This window comes from Adiantum capillus-veneris, chromosome 19 (genome assembly GCF_014529385.1).
Source record: "Adiantum capillus-veneris isolate H3 chromosome 19, ASM1452938v2, whole genome shotgun sequence".
Lineage (NCBI taxonomy): Eukaryota > Viridiplantae > Streptophyta > Polypodiopsida > Polypodiales > Pteridaceae > Adiantum > Adiantum capillus-veneris.
Window position 1 is genome coordinate 101,518,872 of NC_140949.1, and position 20,459 is coordinate 101,539,330.

The window sequence follows — 20,459 nt, forward strand, 5'->3', positions numbered from 1 at the left end:
GCATAAAAGTCTTTCTTATAAAGGCATGCACCACAAGCCTTTCTACTATGGGATTAAGTTAAGCCCTCTAGCTAGCATATACAATTTGGAACTCTCGAATGAGCCCAAGATCTTATACAATGTGAATAGAAAATATTGTGCACATCCATAGCACATCCCTAGCTTGCTACATAATCGGTGTCACATGTGTTACCGGCTACTAAAACAGGTAGTCATAAAGAATTTGTTCAATATAAAATGAGGTGAAAATAATTCCAAAAATTTTGTTGGCGAAGACACAATGAACGAAAAATCCTTGCACATTACACAGTATCTGCATTTACAAATCCAACAAGTGTTTGATAGGATAGCCTCTTCCACTCCATCTAATCATGCTTCTCGCTTTCCCTCTCCGTCCATAAGACTCAGCAGAGGAGGAGGCCGGATTCAAAAAAGATGTGTAAGAAGTGGGGGAGATTAGAGAGTTGGGTCTTTTAACAGTAGGGGAATCCTCAGAATCAGTATTAGGTTTTAGCAAGCCAAGGAGAGTTTTAATACCAACATAGTTACCAAGTAGTCAGAAGTAGCCCGGGTTTTTCTGTAGCCAGCTCTTTGAGAAGAGAGAGCATAAGGGAGTGAAACTGAATGAAATCCATCTAAGCTAACACAAGTTCCTTGGCCTGGCCTCCTAGCCAAGAGCAGAAAAGGGAGAGGTAGTGAGCTGAAGGATTGTTAGGAAACATGAGATCCAAGTTGTTGAGGGCATACCATATAGCATGATCAAACTAGATAATGCTTGGTTCACAAGAGGCCTTAGAACATTTGACATAGGGCCTATAAATGTTTCAAATAGACTCAATGCAGTATTCAGAGTTATTTTTGGAGAACTACATCAAGCTCTTTGTACGCACATACACACCAGTGTTGGAGCCACATTTCTTTGTACCAAGAAACCGCATAGTGAAAGGGGATTAATAAGGTCACCTTTATCAAGAGACTGGATGCCTCTTAATACTTTGAGTCCTACTTCTTCCATTGAAGATGCCGAAAGATTGGCTAGAAAAACCCAGTCTTAGATAGAGATAGGAGCTAGAAAGCCTTTTTTGGGAAGGGCCCAAAGGTGATGGTCCACACCAAGGGATTTGATTTCAACTTGCTTGGAAGGCAAGAAGGGAAAAACCCGAGAAACTTTAGGTATCATTTCCATAAGAGAGGTCTCACTGAGAGAGCACACCTCTTTCTGAAAGGCCTTGACCGGATTTATGGCTAGGGGGTCCCTGCAAAATAAAATGTTGGATATTGCTTGCACCGGGATGGATGGAGCTGAAACAAACCCAAGGGTGAGACCACATAATTTGCGTACATAATTGGTTAGTTCAACACCTTCAGAAGAGAACTTGGCTAACTCTCCTTTGTGAGCAAGTGTCAGGACAGGAATATTTTCAATGAATTTAGATAAATTTGCTACCCCTTCCTTAGAGTTGTTGACAAGTTGGGCGAGCCTTATGGACACACTTATCAAAAAACATGGTTTGAACCAAGGAGATGGCTAGATCAGTTGAAGCCCTTGCATTAGTTCAGATGCCATAGGGTCATGAGTGCATCTAAGTACCTGAAGCGAGGCTTTAGAAAGAGGCTCTATAGGAAGCTCTAACCCTTGAGATAGTTCTAAGTTCTGCATAGTCCCTTAATGTTTATTAGAGAAATATAACACCAAAGGTAAGAACTGGTAGCCTCTTCAGCCTTCAAACCGACCAAGAGAAACTATAAGGGCCGTGTGAAGAGAGCCCCATCCCACAAGGATCAATCCAAGGTAAAATTATCTAGGACAGAAGTCGGGGATAAAATATAGTATCTAGGTCTTTGAATAGTATCAATACTACTCTTGGGGTTATGTGTGTCTGTGCTCCAATAACAATATAACATATACACCAAAGAATCCTTTCAAATTACAAAAGACACTAGAAACTATGTCAATGAAAAGGTGGTATAATGCCCATTCATAGTACAAATTAGTCTTTATACACAAGTACAAGAGAATCAAGAGAATAAATATATATGTCCTCCGTCTTCAAGCCAAAGAACTTTAAAACCATAGTTGAGAAGGTAACCCTTACCTACACCAATGGAAACAACACAACATATAGTTAGCATTGGCACCGTATGCAGGTGATGCATGGGTATCCCACATGTTATAGATGTCACCCAACTAGATTGCTTTCAAAGAAAAATAGTAAAAAAGGTAAAGCTAACCATAACATATATTCATAGATGGTTTTATTTACAAGGGGTTGTAGGAAAACCAAGTGGAGCTCTTTTTGCTTTGCAATTTCTCATGAGATAAGGCCAGAGACGAGTTTTATGAGGCTTTTTAGCCCCAAAGTGGGCCACATATACATGTTTCTTAACTTTAGAGAGTTTGGCATTAATTGCCGCTATTTTTTTGGGTCAATAATAGTGCTCATATGTGCATTCAATCTATACTTTGGAGTCGCGTGTAACACAAAGAGATGTTAGTAAGTGTGTACTACTCCTACCTAGATGGAGTCGAAAAAACCTCATATAAGATAGTAAGTATGAATGCTCAATTCCCCTTAACCATAAACACGTAAAGATGGGACATTCCAGAATCCCCCAACTATTCCACAAGCCAAGGGAGTGTGCCAACAATGCCCATAACATGAAATTGATGCAATAAGCAACCATATTCCGCCACATGATCAGCCATAAGGTACCATGCACAACCATATTGGGCAATATTTCACAAACCTTCACAACCATATTTGGCCACAACCATACTTAACCATATTCACAACCAATCGGCCACATGAGCAACCATATTCAGATGTAGCAACCATATTCAGCTACATGGGCAACCATAAGGTACCATGCACAACCATGCTCGTCCACATTTCACAATCTTCACAACCATATTTGGCCATAACTATTCTTAACCATATTCTCAACCAATCATTTACAACAGTATTTGGCCACATGAGCAACTTTGCCAAATATTTGTCACACAATGATCAACAGGCATAGACCGTACCTGAGTAAGAAAGGCAAGCTTAAGAACAAACCCTAGAGGCACCTCATCAGAGAAATATAATCACAGCAGTTGTCCAAAAAAAAAATTCAGACCGCTTGTCTTAAACCCCCAAAGTAATCCAATACCTACCATAATATAGGGTCACCTACATTACTTTCTTAGCTAAAAAAATAACACAAGGCAACCATTATCTTGCATTGAGAAAACCTTTCAATGTATTTCACTGTTCATATACATTCCTACGACAGGTTAGTAGACAATTATTGAAAGAATTCATTGAACTCGAAAGAGATAAAAAAAACCAGTGCCGTGGATACTTAAGGGTCAGTAGAAGTAGCCAACTATTATCATACTAGAACAGTCATACATCGACTTAGTATAGCCAAGAACATGCATGAGTTCTATTACCATGTCAAAGGTGAATCACAACACAATCAAGCAACTCGTACAATAGTCCATATTGATGTCAAAGTCACCTGAGATTGAGTCGGAGCAGCCAGCTCCACAATAGCTTGCTTTTCTTTGCCTTTTACACACCCTTACAGGCAAAACCCTCACAATCTCAAGGTACAGACAACCTTTCACTAGTACACACACACACACACCACAGACGCACATAGGTACCAATGCTAAGCGAGCATAAGCTCACCTTTTATAGGCTTTGGTGCTAGTAGCCACATTCCATTCATAGCAGCAAGGCGGGTCCGACTTCAAGAGGGGGAAGAACCATCTGCGCCACATCGTAGAGAGAGAGAGAGAGAGAGAGAGAGAGAGAGAGAGAGAGAGAGAGAGAGAGAGAGAGAGATGCATTGTAGAGAAGATGCCGTCAGGAGGGAGCCACCGCGTTATCAAGCATATGAGGACATCGTATGCAGAGTCAGGCCAGCTCGCCCAAAAACCCCATTATCCTACTTAACTCACTAGGTGTTAGGTACAATATATTAAAATCCACCCACAAAATTCCTACTTAGAATTTCACCTAGTAAATTCAAACCATTTTTCACAAGAGATTTCCCAGGTCAATACAAGATACTGAGACTAGTCCCCATTTAATTATACCTAGGAAGTGGCAACAAGCCACTCCTATATACCAGAAGGAGTTAATCCTCGTATTAACAGCAGCATGTGTGTGTGTGTATGTGTGTGTGTGTGCGTGTGTGTGTGTGTTGTTTTAAACTAATACTTATTCACAACAGAACATATAAGTTCAAAAGGCAGCTGGCTTTAGAGAAAGGATAGAGAGAATCATAAAAATTGCTCAGTCTTTGATTCATCTTTGCACTTTACAATTAGAATGAAGTATCATTCCAATATTCTTGTGTATTAGGCAATCAAGAGTAGAGATGACTAAGTTAAAAAGGGTCAAAATACATCAATGGCCAACAATAGCTTTAAGCCAAAAAGATCGTAGGTAAAGATAGAGTTCTCACTTGCATCCATATGAATAAGTTAACAGATTTGTTAGCTTTGAATATGTATTATATTACAGGTGTCAACGAACTTATCAATTGCTATCCATGTCCTGCTTAAAATCTTTTTACCTTAAACCTACCGTCTAGTTTTGAAAGGGTATCATCATTTATTTTTTAATTCCTTTTATGCACTGAAGGTCATCACTCCTTTAGTTTCAATTGAAAGTGGAATCTTAGGATATAGTAAAGATAGTACGTGACCCCAATTTTTTAGAAAGTGTCTATAAATATTTAAATAAAGTAAATTCTGATCAGAAGGCCACCACTCCTTCTGATCCAATTGTCATCCCAAGGCATAGTGTCCTATAAGACTTATTTGCAAGAAAACTTTATAGAATCCAGATTAGAAGGTCATCACTCCTTCTGATCGAAAAATATCCTATCAAATTTACATTCCCATATGGGGTTTTTAAACGAACTTGTTTATAATTGTTCTAGGTACAGAAGATGTTTATAACTATTCTAGGTACATGTATATAACTATTCTAGGTACATTTTTAAAAGAAATAGTTTATAACTATTCTAGGTACATGTTGCAAAAGATGCACATAAAGTAGATTTTGTTTTTTTTTTAATTCATTTCAATCCACTAAATGGTCACAGAGTAGTAAATTTAGCTTAACAATCTTTTATATTTTTTTGCAATCTCACGTAAAGTGAGAGGTTATATCAATAAAAAGACAACATTACATCATCACCATATCACCATGCTCCAATCAAGCCATGCCCAAAAAGAATAATACAAGTGACAATTGCCATAGCCTTTTTATAAGGAGCCATAACCTAACATGCATGACATAAACGATTCATACTATCGATGATACAGAAGGTTGGCCAGGGGGATGCCACCATGGTGGGAGGTATGCCACCCCAGTCCACCATGTCCTCCAAGCCCATAGAAAGTAGCAAGCACTTGACCATCATACAATAGATATTGATGAGAGGACGGTACCCATTGAACCCATCATCGCTAAACCAACCGGGGTGCCACCACTTTGATGACCCTGCCACTGAAGAATGTACAAAAGGCTTAGCTTAACAATCTTAAGTAAATCAATGTGGACAAATTCGTGGTAGCACAATAAGATGTTGATTTATTGTTAAAATTTGAAGAGTATTTGTGCATTGACATTGTTGAATTTCATGTCCTTTTTAGTGCTAGAGGGTTGGCATTGTGTAACATCAAACAAAGTCGGCACGCTTATTCATATATACTATATATAATGCGGCTTAAATTTTTCAAGGCCAATGAGACCCTCCATGTGTCGAGCCCTCCAAGCCTCTACACAAACTGCAGTGTCGATAGCTTTTGCACCTACCTCATTGTTGGGTTATCCCGCCTACCACAATCGTCCATCAGCCGTGTGATAATAGTAAATGCATCTTTATAGGCATCACAGACTTGCATGTAGCTGTACGTTGCCTTGAAGGCACCATTTTCTTTTTTTAGAACAACCTACAATCATTGATTCTTGGTCCAAAAGTGCAATAGACACGTCAACTCCTAGAAAATTGTGTGTGTGGTTGTACATGTGTGTGTGTGTGTGTGTGTGTGTGTGTGTGTGTGTGTGAGAGAGAGAGAGAGAGAGAGAGAGAGAGAGAGAGAGAAGTCTACAACTGGTCCTTGCATGCTATGTGTGTGTGTGTGTGTGTGTGATAGGCCACAATAGCCATGCGCATAGCGTGTGTGTGCGTGTGTGTGTGTGTGTGTGTGTGTGTGTGTGTGTGTGAGAGAGAGAGAGAGAGAGAGAGAGAGAGAGAGAGAGAGACTCAGTGATACAGTGGAGTGATGGCAAGTCTCTCATGAGCAACTCTTAACGAAGTCGGGTGAGTGCTTGGGTGCTCCCAATAAGTGTAATATCACCTCTACATTTCAATTATGAAGGTGAGAAAACTTGTAATCCCACCTACAAATTTAGATATTTACCTCCACATTTTAACTATGAAGGTGAGACAACCTATAAAATTTTTAAAAAATTAACCTAAAAATTTTCAAATGTAGTCAAGTAGGGTCCTGATTTCAGAAAAATAACAATCCTTTCAAAAATTCTCAAATGAATAAGTGAAAAAGTACCATTACACCCCCATGTACTTTGTTCTTGTTTTCTTTTCCTCTAGCCTTTTCAGCTCTTTAGAGTTTCTTTGGCAGTGAATTAAATTTTTTTGGAGTCAATTTACCTTCAAAATTCTCATATGTAAATTTGCCAATTTTTTGGGGGAAAAAAATGTGCATTGCTGCCTCTGCACAAAGAGAGAGAGAGAGAGAGAGAGAGAGAGAGAGAGAGAGAGCCTGGGCAATGGGAGTACTAAAAAAGAAAGAGAGGGTGAGAGCCAATGTTCCGAAAAAAACGTGTCTCGCCTTGCAATTGTGTCGCTTTGAAATTTAAAATGTTGCTTGAGAACAAGAGGAAAAGGAAAAATACTACCTACATTTTGAGGAAAATAGTGTAAAAATGCTCAATTAGCTCATGTTTCCAAAATCACCTTTTGGAACACTTACCAAAAGGAATTGGATAAGGTTCTAAAATTCCACTCGTGAGAGTGCTCCATTGCTTGTGTTTTCAAGACACGCACAAGGGGGGGGTTGGGGGGTGGCGGCAAATCTTAAAACCAAGGGCTTGCTCCCATAGGCAAAAGAGAGAAAGGCTAGAAGTTGCATTCAAGGACAACCAAAGGTTACGAAAAAAGCTGAGAAAGGATAGTTGACATCATGGTATTGTCGAGACATCGGACCGATATACACAATTCGCACATACATCTGCTTTGTGAGGTGAACACACCTTTGGTTGCCTTCCTTGTTAAGTGCATTGTTTTGGAGGTGCTTGAAGGTTTTTACATGCAATTTCTCTATTTGTAGAGTTTCTCGACTTCAAACCTAGAATTTAGTGGTAGACTTAAAACTTTGTAGATGGGATTACACTAAACCAGGGTTTTTCAAGCATTGGCCGATACATGATCCTCTTTTCTAAAAACTTGGAAAACCTACGTATGACAACTTTTAGAGGTGAATTGACTACATCTTAAGGTTTTTTCTCTTAACTTTTTTCGCCTTCAAATTTAAAATTTGGAGGTAAGTGGGGTTACACTAAAGCCTAGGTTTCTTCGAGCACTAGATGATGATACACGATTCTTTCCCTTGAAATTTAGGTTTTAAAGGTAATTGTCAACATGTGTAGGTGGAATTACGTTGAGCTTATGCTTTTTTTCTAACACTGCAATAATTTGTTTGTGTATGAAAGTGTTTGAAAAAACATATTAAAGACAATGCTACTTTATAGCAATAAAACACAGCTAATGCATATTAAAGAAAGTGATTAAGAAAACATATTAAAGGTAGTCCTACTTTATAGAACGTTGCTAATGCATATTAAAAGGCACTGTTTGAAAGAAACTTTTCTTCAAAACTTTGACAAACTTGCATATGAGAAATAGTAGAGGCAAGTTGACTAAATTTTCTCAGACTTTGTAGGTTTTCTCACCTTCAAATTTAGGTGGGTGGGTTTAAACTAAATCTAGGTTTCGTTGAGTACTAGCCAATACACAATCAATCTTGCGCCTTCAAATTTTGAATTTAGATATAAATCTCAAAATTTTGGTGTGGATTGTAGGGTAAAGGGCGCAATAGAGGACCACCTAAGGAGTGGAAATTCTTTAGATAGGGAAAAATTAAAATTTTGCATATTTAAGTTATTGGTTAGGATTGCTAGGAGTTCCTCTACATGTTAGGGTAAGATGATGGCTATCTCATAAGGATAGGTGGGGTCAATTAATGTTTTAAGGATTTATGTGTAAAAAAAAGGGGATGAATGGAGAGACAACCCCTGTCCTTACTTGGTGCCAAGTGTTGGTGACTTCTTAGTGTGATAACTGCCCAATGAAAGAATGGGTAGTTACCACTCATATCTAGTAAGGTGTTCTATATGAACCCACTAGTGTGCTGTCATATATTTGTGGACTATCCTATGGGGGCTTATAATGCTCTTATCGCTTGGAAGCATGCACCACACAGCTCGCCATAAACAACATTGCTAGCACACACTCATGGTGTGTAGAAGGTTGCAATGGGTAGAGAAAGAGATTTTGGTAGGCGATTTTGCTCTCTCAAAGAGTGTGGCATATGTAGGGTTCCTGCCTCTAAAAGACTCAGGTATTGTGCCTCTAATCATAACTCCTGCACGAACTCTCTCTCTCTCTCCCTCCCTCTCTCTCTCTCTCTCTATCTATCTATCTCTCCCTCTCTCTCTCTCTCTCTCTCTATATATATATATATATATATATATATATATATATATTTCTTGCCCTCTCTATCTATCTCTTTCCCTCTCTCATCTACTTTTATTTCTTCTCTCTCTCTCTCTCTCTCTCTCTCTCTCTCCCCGTAGCTCTTTAACCTATTTTTACTTATTTCTTTATCTATTTCTCTCACAATCCATTTTCTAACAAATCTACCTCTTCCATCCATTTGCAAACAAAGGAGACAAGTTTACAATAACGCGCAAGAAGATTGCATCTGCTTCACTAAGCAACCTTTGTGAAAAAATTGTTAACGATAATCCCTATTGCATCAATTGGTCAAATGAATGAGGTATGTGCATTTTTCTTTCTCCTAGTGTTTCTATCTTTATGCATGTAAGTGTGTATGTGTGTGTATGTGCATGTTTGTGTGTGTGTGTGTGTGTGTGGAGTAGAACACAATAGGGAAAGAGAGGGAGGGGGGGGGGGATGTTTTCTGATTACCTTAAGTTGTAGGTATGGTTGACCGTTAGGTTGAGCGTCCTATGACAATTGCGGTAAACCCCCTTCAAAGACTCTATCGCAAACAAACCAAAACTCCTTCACAAACGAACCAAAAATATGTGTGTGTGTGTGTGTGTGTGTGTGTGTGTGTGTGTGTGTGAGGGAGAAGGTGGAGAGAGATGGACAAGGGAGAGAGAGGTAGAGGGTGTGGGAGGTGGAGTAGCGAGGAGGGGGTTTGGGGCAGGTGCGATGGCGAAAAAGAACAGGACAAAGTATGCCCCAAAAACACGTCATACTCTGCCCTTCTTTCTTTTTTAGGCGTCAGTCACAATACCGCAACATCATTTCAAACGGATACAAACGTATCCAAGGTAGCGGGGGGGGGGGGGGGGAGTACAAACCACACCCCTCTACCCTTAGATATCAATAATGTCATTTTTAGTCTTTTGAAAATTTTTTATAAGTACTTTTAAAAGAAATTATGAGTACTTATTTTTGTAGGACTTTTAGATGTTTTCTAAATGCAGTTTTAATCTTACCCAAAATATTTTTTATTAAAAAATTTAAACCATTGAGTGGAAGTACCGATTACACTTTATTTTTAAAAAACACTCAACACTCATTGGACTTTGTTCTCTTTGAAATTTTAGTCATTTCTCTTTTTTTCTTGAAATATGTAATGGACACTTTTTTCTCTACTTAATTGTTTATTTCTTAAGACACATATGTCTCAATATAAGTTTTGCTTCAAGCCTCCCTCTAGTTGAGGTTTGGAGCGACCATTTTGAGTGAGCATTTTTCAAATATTGCTCAACAAACCAAATCTAAAAAAAATCTCACTTCGAAAAGAGTTTTCCAAGAGACCTTTCTGGAGTGAGATTTCTCTCTCTCTCTCTCTCTCTCTCTCTCTCCCCCCTTCTTGTCTCTTGCTACTTCTCTCTCTTTTATTTATTGAATTATTGAATTATTTATACTTATCTCTCTCTTTCTTTTTTCTTGAGACCACAAACTGCAACATGATTTGATATATCAATGTATACAGGTATTTGAAATCTTAATCTTATACTAGAAGCAAGGACATGATAATAAATGTATGAAATCTCAAAGGAATGCATCGATAGCAACACAAAATGCATCAAGGGAAAGCATCATGGGGTATGTGCTATATCACATGGTTGTGGGCCTTTAATTTTCAAAAGCCACCGACATAATCTTTTTGCATTCCCTCTTCAGGTAACCTACATCCTCTCTGGTCCTTCTCAAACCCTAGTGTTGTAGAAGTACATCTATGACCTGCCACTATTCGATGTCATCTTGTCTCTTTCACTAAAAACTCAACACCCTTGCTCTCTCTATTGAGGCTTTTCCTACCCTCTAAAAGCCTTGCCAAATTGTCATTGCCTTCCTCTCTTCTGAAAACCCTAGTACCCCACTATCCACCTCACTTATCATCTTCTCATGCCTTTTTCAATGTGCGGATTCACTGATTATTGGAATTGCACAACATTTTCATGAATCAATTGCCACATGAATCCTCCTCATGCGGGTCCATGGGGGCATACAAAAGAGACGATGAGGCCATATGTGTGTGGATTGTGTGAGGGGAAGCTCAACCCATCTGTGGAGAGAGAGAGAGAGAGAGAGAGAGAGAGAGAGAGAGAGAGAGAGAGAGAGAGAGAGAGAGAGAGAGAGAGAGAGAGAGAGAATACAATCCTTTGCTATTTTATGTTTTCAAACACTTTAGTCCTGGGAGGAGAAGCATCCGGAGCTAACAAAAGCTGGTATGGCATGACAGTGCTATCATCGGTAACATTTGGAGCACCTAGAGCGATGGGGCCGCCCAAAATTACCCAAGCCTACACCAACAATGTGCAAAATTAGCATGTAGGATTGATGGTGCGCAACGTGAGCAACAAGTGGAGCTAGGAGCAAAATTGAATATATTATGTGCACCTGGGGTGTAGGGCCTATCCTAAATTTTGAATTATGAGCGGACGTCGAAAAACTGGCAACCAGGTGTGCCCAGTTAAAGGCCACCTTCTCCACCCCCCCCCCCCCCCCCCCCCCCCCCCCCCCCCAATTATTCGAATAGATATGAAATTTCCTGGATGCTCTTCAACGTTGCGTGGTATACCCTATTGGAATGAACCGAGCTTGCGGGCGTGCCCATCTTGGCTCAAACCCAGGCCATGCAATCCAATCTCCATGCTCAATCATAACCTGTGTTCAAAAACTTTTGGTGAATGAACCTCACCGTGAATGAACCAACTCTTAATCGGTTCACCTACTAAGCAGGTTGTCCTCACAGCCACATGGCAGGCTCTCAAGGATGCCACATCCTTGAGATTTCTATATTTAAAATGAGGCAAGTTGCTATTGTCCATGCCACCATTGATGCCAACAATGGAAGACATGCAGTAAAGGCCATCAATGCCGAATGCCCCTATGTTTCTCATTGTTGCCATTATTATGTACTGTTGCAATGAATATCATCTATACTCCACATGAACGAGCCATGGCTTCTTCTATTTCCTTGCTCATGTTGAAAGCAAAGGATTCTTTGCTGCTACTTTTGGGCTAGCTATGGTGCTCTCTACTCTCTCTCTCTCTCTCTCTCTCTCTCTCTCTCTCTCTCTCTCTCTCTTTCCTACCTTCTTGAGTTCAGGAAAAGTGTACCTTAGTTTAAGCCTTGAGCTGGTTAGAAAACCAAATCGGCCAGTTGAAGGGAGGGGGAAAGGAGAAAATTTGTTTGAAAATTTTGAAGAAAATAGAATTAAATTGCAAAACATCTGGGTTATTTTGTAAACGTTCCTCTTTGAATCTACCCAAAAGGAGATTTAGTATATTAATAAAATTGATTTTTCCCAAACACTACCCCCTTTCTTCTCTCTCTCTCATTCGTGGAATCAAGGAGGAAAGCATGGAAACACCCCAATCTCTTGCAGTTGCTATTGAAGAGTTTTTTGCTACACACTTTGGCATGTCAGGAATCATGGCTTATGGTGCACATCGAGTTGGAAAACAAGGAGTCCCTCGCTCAGGAGAAAGACCTATTGTATGTACCATGGTTGATGAGGTAAAGAGAAAGATCATCCTTGACAATGGTTGGATCTACCTCAAAGGAACAGGTTGTAATGTATATGAGGATCGCACTCTTATGCAACAAAATGTACGTCGCAAAGCATATGAGGAAAGAAGCAAGAAGGTTAAGGTATCACCTCAAGAAGAAAAGCCACTTAAGGAGGATGCAAGTCCACCCAACAAATAGGGACACATGATCTATGAGACCAACTCACACTTGGGAATAAGCTTTTGGAATTGTAACGGGTATCCATGGAATGCGGAAATTGGCATTGATGAGCTTACCAATGACTCCGATGTGATACTTCTTGTCGAAACGTGGGAGCATGATGCGCAACGAATTCTTGGATTTGACAAATATGATGTGCATTCTTTGATGTGGGCCAAAAATGCAAAGCAACGAACAGGCCAAGGAGGCGTAGCATGTATGACCAAAAAGGGTTTGAAAGATGTTTCCATTGTCAAAGAAGATAAGTATAAACGCTACTTATGGCTGAAAATCAGCCCACCAAATGGTCAAGTCATGTTTGTGGCCGGTTGCTACATTCCTCACTATGACTCCAACTTTTATGCTTGCTTGAATATGGATAGAGATCAGCCCTTTGTTGAACTAGAGGAAGACATTGCTCATTACAAGGATCAAGGTGAAGTCATTGTTTTTGGAGACATGAATGCTCGCACAAATATGTTACAACACGACACACAACAAGTAGACATGCCGCATGTCTCAAGAAGAATGGATGACTCATACATGTATAATCGAAGTTCTAATGATGCAAAAGAAGTGGATCACTATGGAAAGTCACTTCTACATATGTGCAATAGTACCGGAATGCTCATTGCAAATGGTGTATCTCTATGGCAAGGCACCAATGACTTTACATGTAGAAAGCACAACGGTGCTAGCGTGATTGACTATATGTTGTTCTCGGAAGCCACTCTAGAATGCATACAAAGCTTTACACTTGGTGAATGGAATCCGGAATCGGATCATAGGATGTTATGTATTGACCTCAAGTGTGGTAAACGGCCTGAGCATGTAGCCTCCAATCATGATGTGAATCATTTGTACCTACGTCTAGACCTCAAACGAGCACTTATATATGCTGATATGGTGGACCAAATGTTAAGCATGATAGAGCATCAAGAGAGCCCAACATTAGAATGCAAGTGGAAAGTTTTCAAAGTAGTAATTTTCTCTTGTGCGAAGGAATGCTTTTCGGTGAAACACATGTCTTGCAAAAGGTCTAAGAAGGGTAGCACCAAGAAGAAATGGTTTGACATGGAATGTAGTCAAGCCCGAAAACACTTACTAAGATTGGATGCAATCAAAGACAAGGAAGTTTACTTGGAATGTTTACACACATACAAAGCACTTGTTCAAAAGAAGAGGAGAAGGTGGGAAGTCGAAAAACAACTTCTTTTAGCACAAGAGAAAGCACATGCATGTGGCAAGTTTTGGCAAAATCTAAAAGGCAAGCGCGTTGAGAGCTTTGGTGACTTGACTCTTGAGGATATGTATATGCATTGCAAGAACCTCTATCAGCAACCCAATGTTGATAAGATAAAGTGTTGTAGCTCCCTTCCGTTTATGTCTCCCTTCTTTACCATTGAAGATGTATGCCGCGCGCTTGAGAAACTTGCTACTCGCAAGGCAGGTGACCTTCAAGGTGTCAAGGCTGAAATGATTAAATGGACAAGCAAGAAAACACGATATTGGATATGCGATATGTTTAACCGTGCACTTCAGTATGGCATGCCTCATGATTGGAGTGCAAATTGGATCAAACCTTTGCACAAAGGAGGAGATGTAAACAATGTGAATAACTATCGCACTATAATTGTTGGTTCTTTGATGGCAAAGTTATTTGGATGTATCATGGAGATGAAGATAAGTGAATGGGCTGAAAAGAATGGCAAACGTGCACTTGGCCAAGCAAGCTTTCGAAAGCATCATAGCACTATTGATCACCTTGTCACTCTTCGAGTTCTTATGGAAGCGTCCCGATTGAAAGGAAAAAAGTTGTATTGTTGCTTTGTGGATTTCAAGAAAGCTTTTGACACGGTACCGCGAGGAAATCTTTGGAGACGTATGCAAAGCCTTCAAGTGCCGAGAGAATTTATGTATGCAGTCTTTCGCATCTACCAAAAAGTGATATGTCGATTACGTATGGGAGATGGAATTTCAGAATTTTTTGCAAGCACTATTGGTGTCAAACAAGGATGCCCACTTTCCCCAACCCTCTTTGGGCTACTCATTGATGAATTGGAATGCATGGTTCTTGACTTTATGCAGCAAGAAGGCATAGAAGAGGTTAAGATCGGAAATGCGGTGATCATGCTTTTGCTTTATGCCGATGATGTAGTGCTCTTGGCACATACCTTAGAAGATGCACAAAAGCTTATGAGTGTCTTGGAACGCTTTTGCCTACATAGCGGGCTGATCGTGAATGGATCCAAAACCAAGGTTATGCTTGTAAAGACTCTCAATGATGAAAATCTATGCATTGTATACAACAATGAGAAACTTGAAGTGGTAGATCACTTCAAGTACCTTGGCCTTGAGTTTCCATCCAATCATAAATGGAAGGATTGTGCAATGCGTCGCTTGGAAGCCGGAAAGAGGGCCTATTATGCATTTGAGAACATGTGCAATGCAGGAGAGATCAAGTGTTGGGCTCTCAAAAAGTACCTCTTTGACACATTGGTGACACCGGTGCTTCTTTATGGAGTGGAGGTGTGGGGTGGAAGCATCGGGAAGTCTACTTGGAAAGAGTTTGAGAATGTCCAAAAGCGTTTTCTCACCAACTTTCTCCAAGTCAAAACACAAACACCCTACATGCTCTTACTTCTTGAGTCCGGATTGCTTCCCATTGAGGTCTTGGGCATGCAAAGGGTTGTGGAGTACATGCGTAAGACACAACGTAGCCCTTTGCATCGACTTCCTAGAATCGCATATGAAGCAAGTCAAATGGTTCAAAAGACATGCAAGAGCAAAATACTAAGTTCGGGGTGGATGCTTGATATCAAGAAATGGTTTGAAAGATGGGATGCATGTCACTTGGTCAAGGATGCGTCGATCGACTCCCAAGTTAATGAGGCCTTCTTACAACGCCAATGTATCATGGCTTGGAAGAAATCCAGAGGTTCTCGCTTCAGCCATTACACCACACACGTTGCCCCAAACTACAAATCTCTCTTCTTCTCGGAAAGAGGTAACTGAACCCATTCCTACATCCTTGAGCCCATCCCGTTGAGTGCGATGCACACCATTGCCTCCATTCGTCTTAGCTCCCGTTCTCTACGCTGCGAGACAGGACGTTGGGGCACTGGCGAGGAGTGTCATCGACTTTGCACCTTATGCCCTCGTCAAGTGCGAGAGAGTGAGTACCACACACTACTTGAGTGCTCAGCTTTTGACCACATTAGGTCCTCTTTTCCCCATATATTCAGCCATGATCTCTCCCTACATACCTTCCTCTCCCAACCAGGATGTAGACTCTCTATTGCGACGCTCATTTCAACCATTTTTGAGCATCGAGAGTCACTTATGAACTCCACTCACACCACGTGACATGTTCATTTGGTCCCATAGGTCATATTTGACCTCCGAGGACGATAATAGAACTATCTCTCTCTCTCTCTCTCTCTCTCTCTCTCTCTCTCTCTCTCTCTAACAAGGTGAAGACTTACGGGCACGTGCAATGGAGAATAGCACGCTAAGGGTTCATGTGGTTGAGAATGAGAGTCTCTAGAGGACACTTGAGATGCAAAAAACACGTTTGATGCAACTTGAAGAGGAAGTCAAGGAATGTAAACGGTCTCTTTAGGACTTGAATGCTTTGAAGGAGCGCACATGAGCAAAGTAGAGCATGACCATGTATTGAAAGAGTAGAAATTTGACACCATGAGTGGGGATGTATGCGACATGAAAAATGTATACACAAATAAATCTTGGGCTGATGCATGTGGTAGCAATGTCGTTCCTAATTCTTCCCTTATGCAAGCTATGGCTCAAACACACAATGTTGAGAATGTGGATGTGGAGGAGTTGAAGGAACGGGAGCGACGTTCTAGGAACATTGTTATTCGTGGAATTCTTGAAGAAAAGTTACAAACGCCTCCTTCTCTTGCCATTGTTAGTGAAGATTTCTTCAAAACTCACTTTGGCATGTCCGGAGTTGTGGTCTATGGAGCATATAGAGTGGGTAAGCAAGGAGCTCCTCCCTCGGGAGAATGACCAATTGTATGCACCATGCTAGATGAGACCAAACGAAATATTATCCTTGAGAATAGTTGGATCAATTTGAGGGATACAAAATGATTTATGTGAAGATCGTAGTATTAAGCAACAAATATGCGTCGCAAGGCATATGAGGAAAAGAATAAGAAAAACAAGGAGATTTCTCACAAAGAAAATGATCCCAAGGAGGATGCAAGTTCCTCGAGCAAATAGGGATGTGTGACCTATGAGACCGAGTTACAATTGAACATATGCTTTTTGAATTGCAATGGATAACAGACTTTTAGGGTTAGGTTTCACCTGATTAGAGGCTGATTGGCCATTGGTAGCCTATTTGAGTGGTTGACTCCTTCTAGAGGAGATCATGTGTTGAACCTGTTTTCAATGTTGAGGAGGCCCCAATTTGGAGACTATAGATTTGGCAAGGAAAGCCTCTTGTTAAGCTGGACTGGGATCCTAGAGAGTGGCATTGGCCTTTGTTGAGCGATGATGGTGCCCCTCTATCCTTTTTTGAGTACACAATCTCCCTTGGGAGGAGGCCTACTTTGCGAACTTGGAATCCACCTCATCGTCCACGCCATTCAGAGGAGTGGCAGATCAGTGCATCCTCCCAGCTTTAGACAGCGAGAGTTTTGGTCCTACATTTGGACCAAAACTATCATCCGCGCCAGTCAGAGGAGTGGCAGGATCAGTGCATCCTCCTAGCTTTTGATAGCGAGAGTTTTGGTCCTACATTTGGACCCTCCGGATCAGCCGTAGGATATTTTTCTCATGTGGATGATAGCACATGATGGATTGCCTATAGGCACTTGGTCAAAACACATTGGTCATGATCTTACTTGTCTGAGAGATGTACTTTGGAGCTTGAGTCTTCAAGTCACTATTTTTCGGCTTGTCTATATGCGCGGCCAATGTGGATGGTAGTTTGTTATTTGTTGATTACAGTGGGCATCCATGGTGGGTTTATGACATGGGGGAAGTTGCATGGCTTTTGCAATTTTTAAGGTCACACTGTTAGGTTTGAGGCCCATGGCCGGTTTGTGCGGGCACCCACCCATTTCTATTATTATGTGGTTATAATAAGAACGAGTGCAACACCCGTCCTACGGACGGAAAAGGGCCTCTCTCTCTCTCTCTCTCTCTCTCTCTCTCTCTCTCTCTCTAGAAGTGAAAAGCTCCCTATTTTTAGGGTGTTCAATGTCCTTTAGTATATAGTAAGATAAGGAGCGTGAGACCATAACTCTCACTAACCTCCACTAAATAGGTCGTGTTCTTCCTCCCCTTCCCTCCTTCCCTCTCTAGCATCCTGCACTCCCCGCATCTCCCCACAAGTGGTATCAGAGCTCAAGGAGGACCTTGGATCCATCCCCTAAGTGCAACTCTTCCAAAAGCAAGGCCTGGAAGCTTGGGGTCTCAGCAAGGGAAGATTGGATTGAGACAGAGCAGGTGAATCCAAGCTTGAAAGCAAAGCTCAAAGCATGGAGTGTGCAAGCTTTAAAGGCTTGAAGGTCTTGAAGGACTCTTGAAGCATATCGAGCAGAGTTGAGTAGGGAAATGAAAAGTGAGTTGCATCGAGCTGAGGAAATTGGGTAGAGCTCAGGGGGTAATCAAAGCCAGTCGAGAGAAAGACAAGGGAAATGAAATCAAAGTGAATTGGGCAGGAAAGCTGCAAGTAACAGACCTTTGAGAGCTTGAGAGCGAGTCGGTAGAGTTGGCAGCAGGGAATCAAGGAAATTTTGAGGGCTTTTGTGTGGTTTTACACACACACACACACACACACACTCTCAGAGAACTGAGCAGATCATATGCTCATCCACTTCCCATCTCGAATTGGCCTCACCCACCTCCCATCTCAGCACCGTCTGACAATTGACGATCTGGAGCTCGACAGAGTTGAATTTTTAATTTTCTTTTTAAGAGTTTAAGGGTGGGTGCACACCCCCCTCGTTCCCGTTGGCTTGACAGTCCAGCCCTTGTTTACACACACCCGAGTGAGAGAGATTGAGAGAGAAAGAGAGAGAGGGAGTTTCTCAGCGTCGGAGAGTAGATCTATGAGTGAGTGAGAGAGAGAGAGAGAGAGAGAGAGAGAGAGAGAGAGAGAGAGAAAATAGGGCTTCGACATCAACACCTCGTCATCCACATCAGAGACTCCCGTCTAACGGTGGGAGGAAGCCTTGGCATCGGCGATTCATCACCGACATCGGCAAGAGCGGATCGGCTCTTGGCTAGTCTCTGACATTAGCTCTCAACATTAGAGCCGTTCCACACTGACTTCAAGGATTTTCGACATCGATGATTTACCGCAGCATTCTTGTCGACACCTCTCATTACACGATGGATTTTTGACATCCGACCCCGACACTAGCATTCCCGCACACAATTGTTTTCCCGTGGACAGTTGTGCTTGCGACATACACGGGTGAGGTACTTCTATCATAGAGGAGTGACACCCGGCAACACCGAGCACACCGATTACCCTCTACAGAATATTTTTTATCTTTGACTTCTTTGGCGGCTTCAACTAGCGCATTCCATCTGGCGGCAAAAATTGGCACCCACGTTCCCATTCTACACTGACACGTAGGTTTACAGAGGGCTTTTGAGCTCATATACAATAGGTTCTCCAAGTTTCCAGACGTTTACGAGCACAGCGCCTTTGCACATAGATTGGAGAAGATGAAGGAAGCTCAAGGCACACAACTGAGAGTGTGTTACTTAGTGTGCAATAGAAAGATAGATAGCCCTAGAGTGATGGGCGTATATATAATGCACGGGGGAAAATCCTCCTAAAGAGGGAAAAAATGCCCCGGCGGTCCTAGTGTGTTCACACACATCACTACCACATGTATATGGTAACAAATCCCCCCTGAAGTGATGCGGTGAACGAGAGCTGGCACATGAGTAAAGGGAAGTGCCATGCCTTGAGGACATGATCAGTCCACAAAGGGGAGTAAGCCCAAAGCTTTGCGGAAAGCTTCAAGCTTCTCACGAGACAAAGCCTTTGTAAAAAGATCTGCAAGGTTGTCGTATGTTGGCACATAAGCCAAGCTGATCTGCAAGGTTGTCGTATGTTGGCACATAAGCCAAGTTGATCTCTCCTGCTGAGTGCCTCTCCCTGACATAGTGGTAATGCACCTCAATGTGCTTTGTGCGAGCATGAAAAACTGGGTTCCTCGCAACTGCCAATGTGCTCTAACTGTCAGTGTAGATAGTGTTGGCAGTGTCCTGTCCAACACCCAAATCAACCATAAGGCGTCTGAGCCATACACACTCAACCGTAGTTGTGAAAACTGCCTTGTACTCAGCCTCACAACTCAAAGTGGCCATAGTAGGTTGCTTCTTGCTCAACCATGATATACATGAACTACCAAGCATGAAACAAAAACCATGATATACATGAACTACCAAGCATGAAACAAAAACCATGATATACATGAACTACCAAGCATGAAACAAAAACCACTTGTGCACACTTGCGTGTCAAAACAACCATGCCAATCTGAGTCCAAAAAAGCATGTAAGTCTGGCGCCAATGATCCCCCCTTCGGATAAAACAAGCCAAGATGCAAAGTGCCACTAAGGTAGCAAAAAATCCTCTTGATAGCTTGCCAATGCTTAGACCCTGGGCTATGCATAAATTTGCTGACCTATGAGACTGCAAACTAAATATATGTCCTCGTGTTGCATACATAAATGAGGCAGCCAACAACAGTTTGGTAAAGAGTGACATCAGCAAGATTGCCAGCATCATGTAGACTCAACTTCAAACCTGTTTCCATGGGAGTGGCAATAGGTTTGCAATCCTCAAGTCCCCAAATCTTTCATCTTGAAAGTAGCATTCAAATCAGCCTTAAATTCAGCAATATGTCTCTCATTTGGTCCAGTGATCAGCAAATCA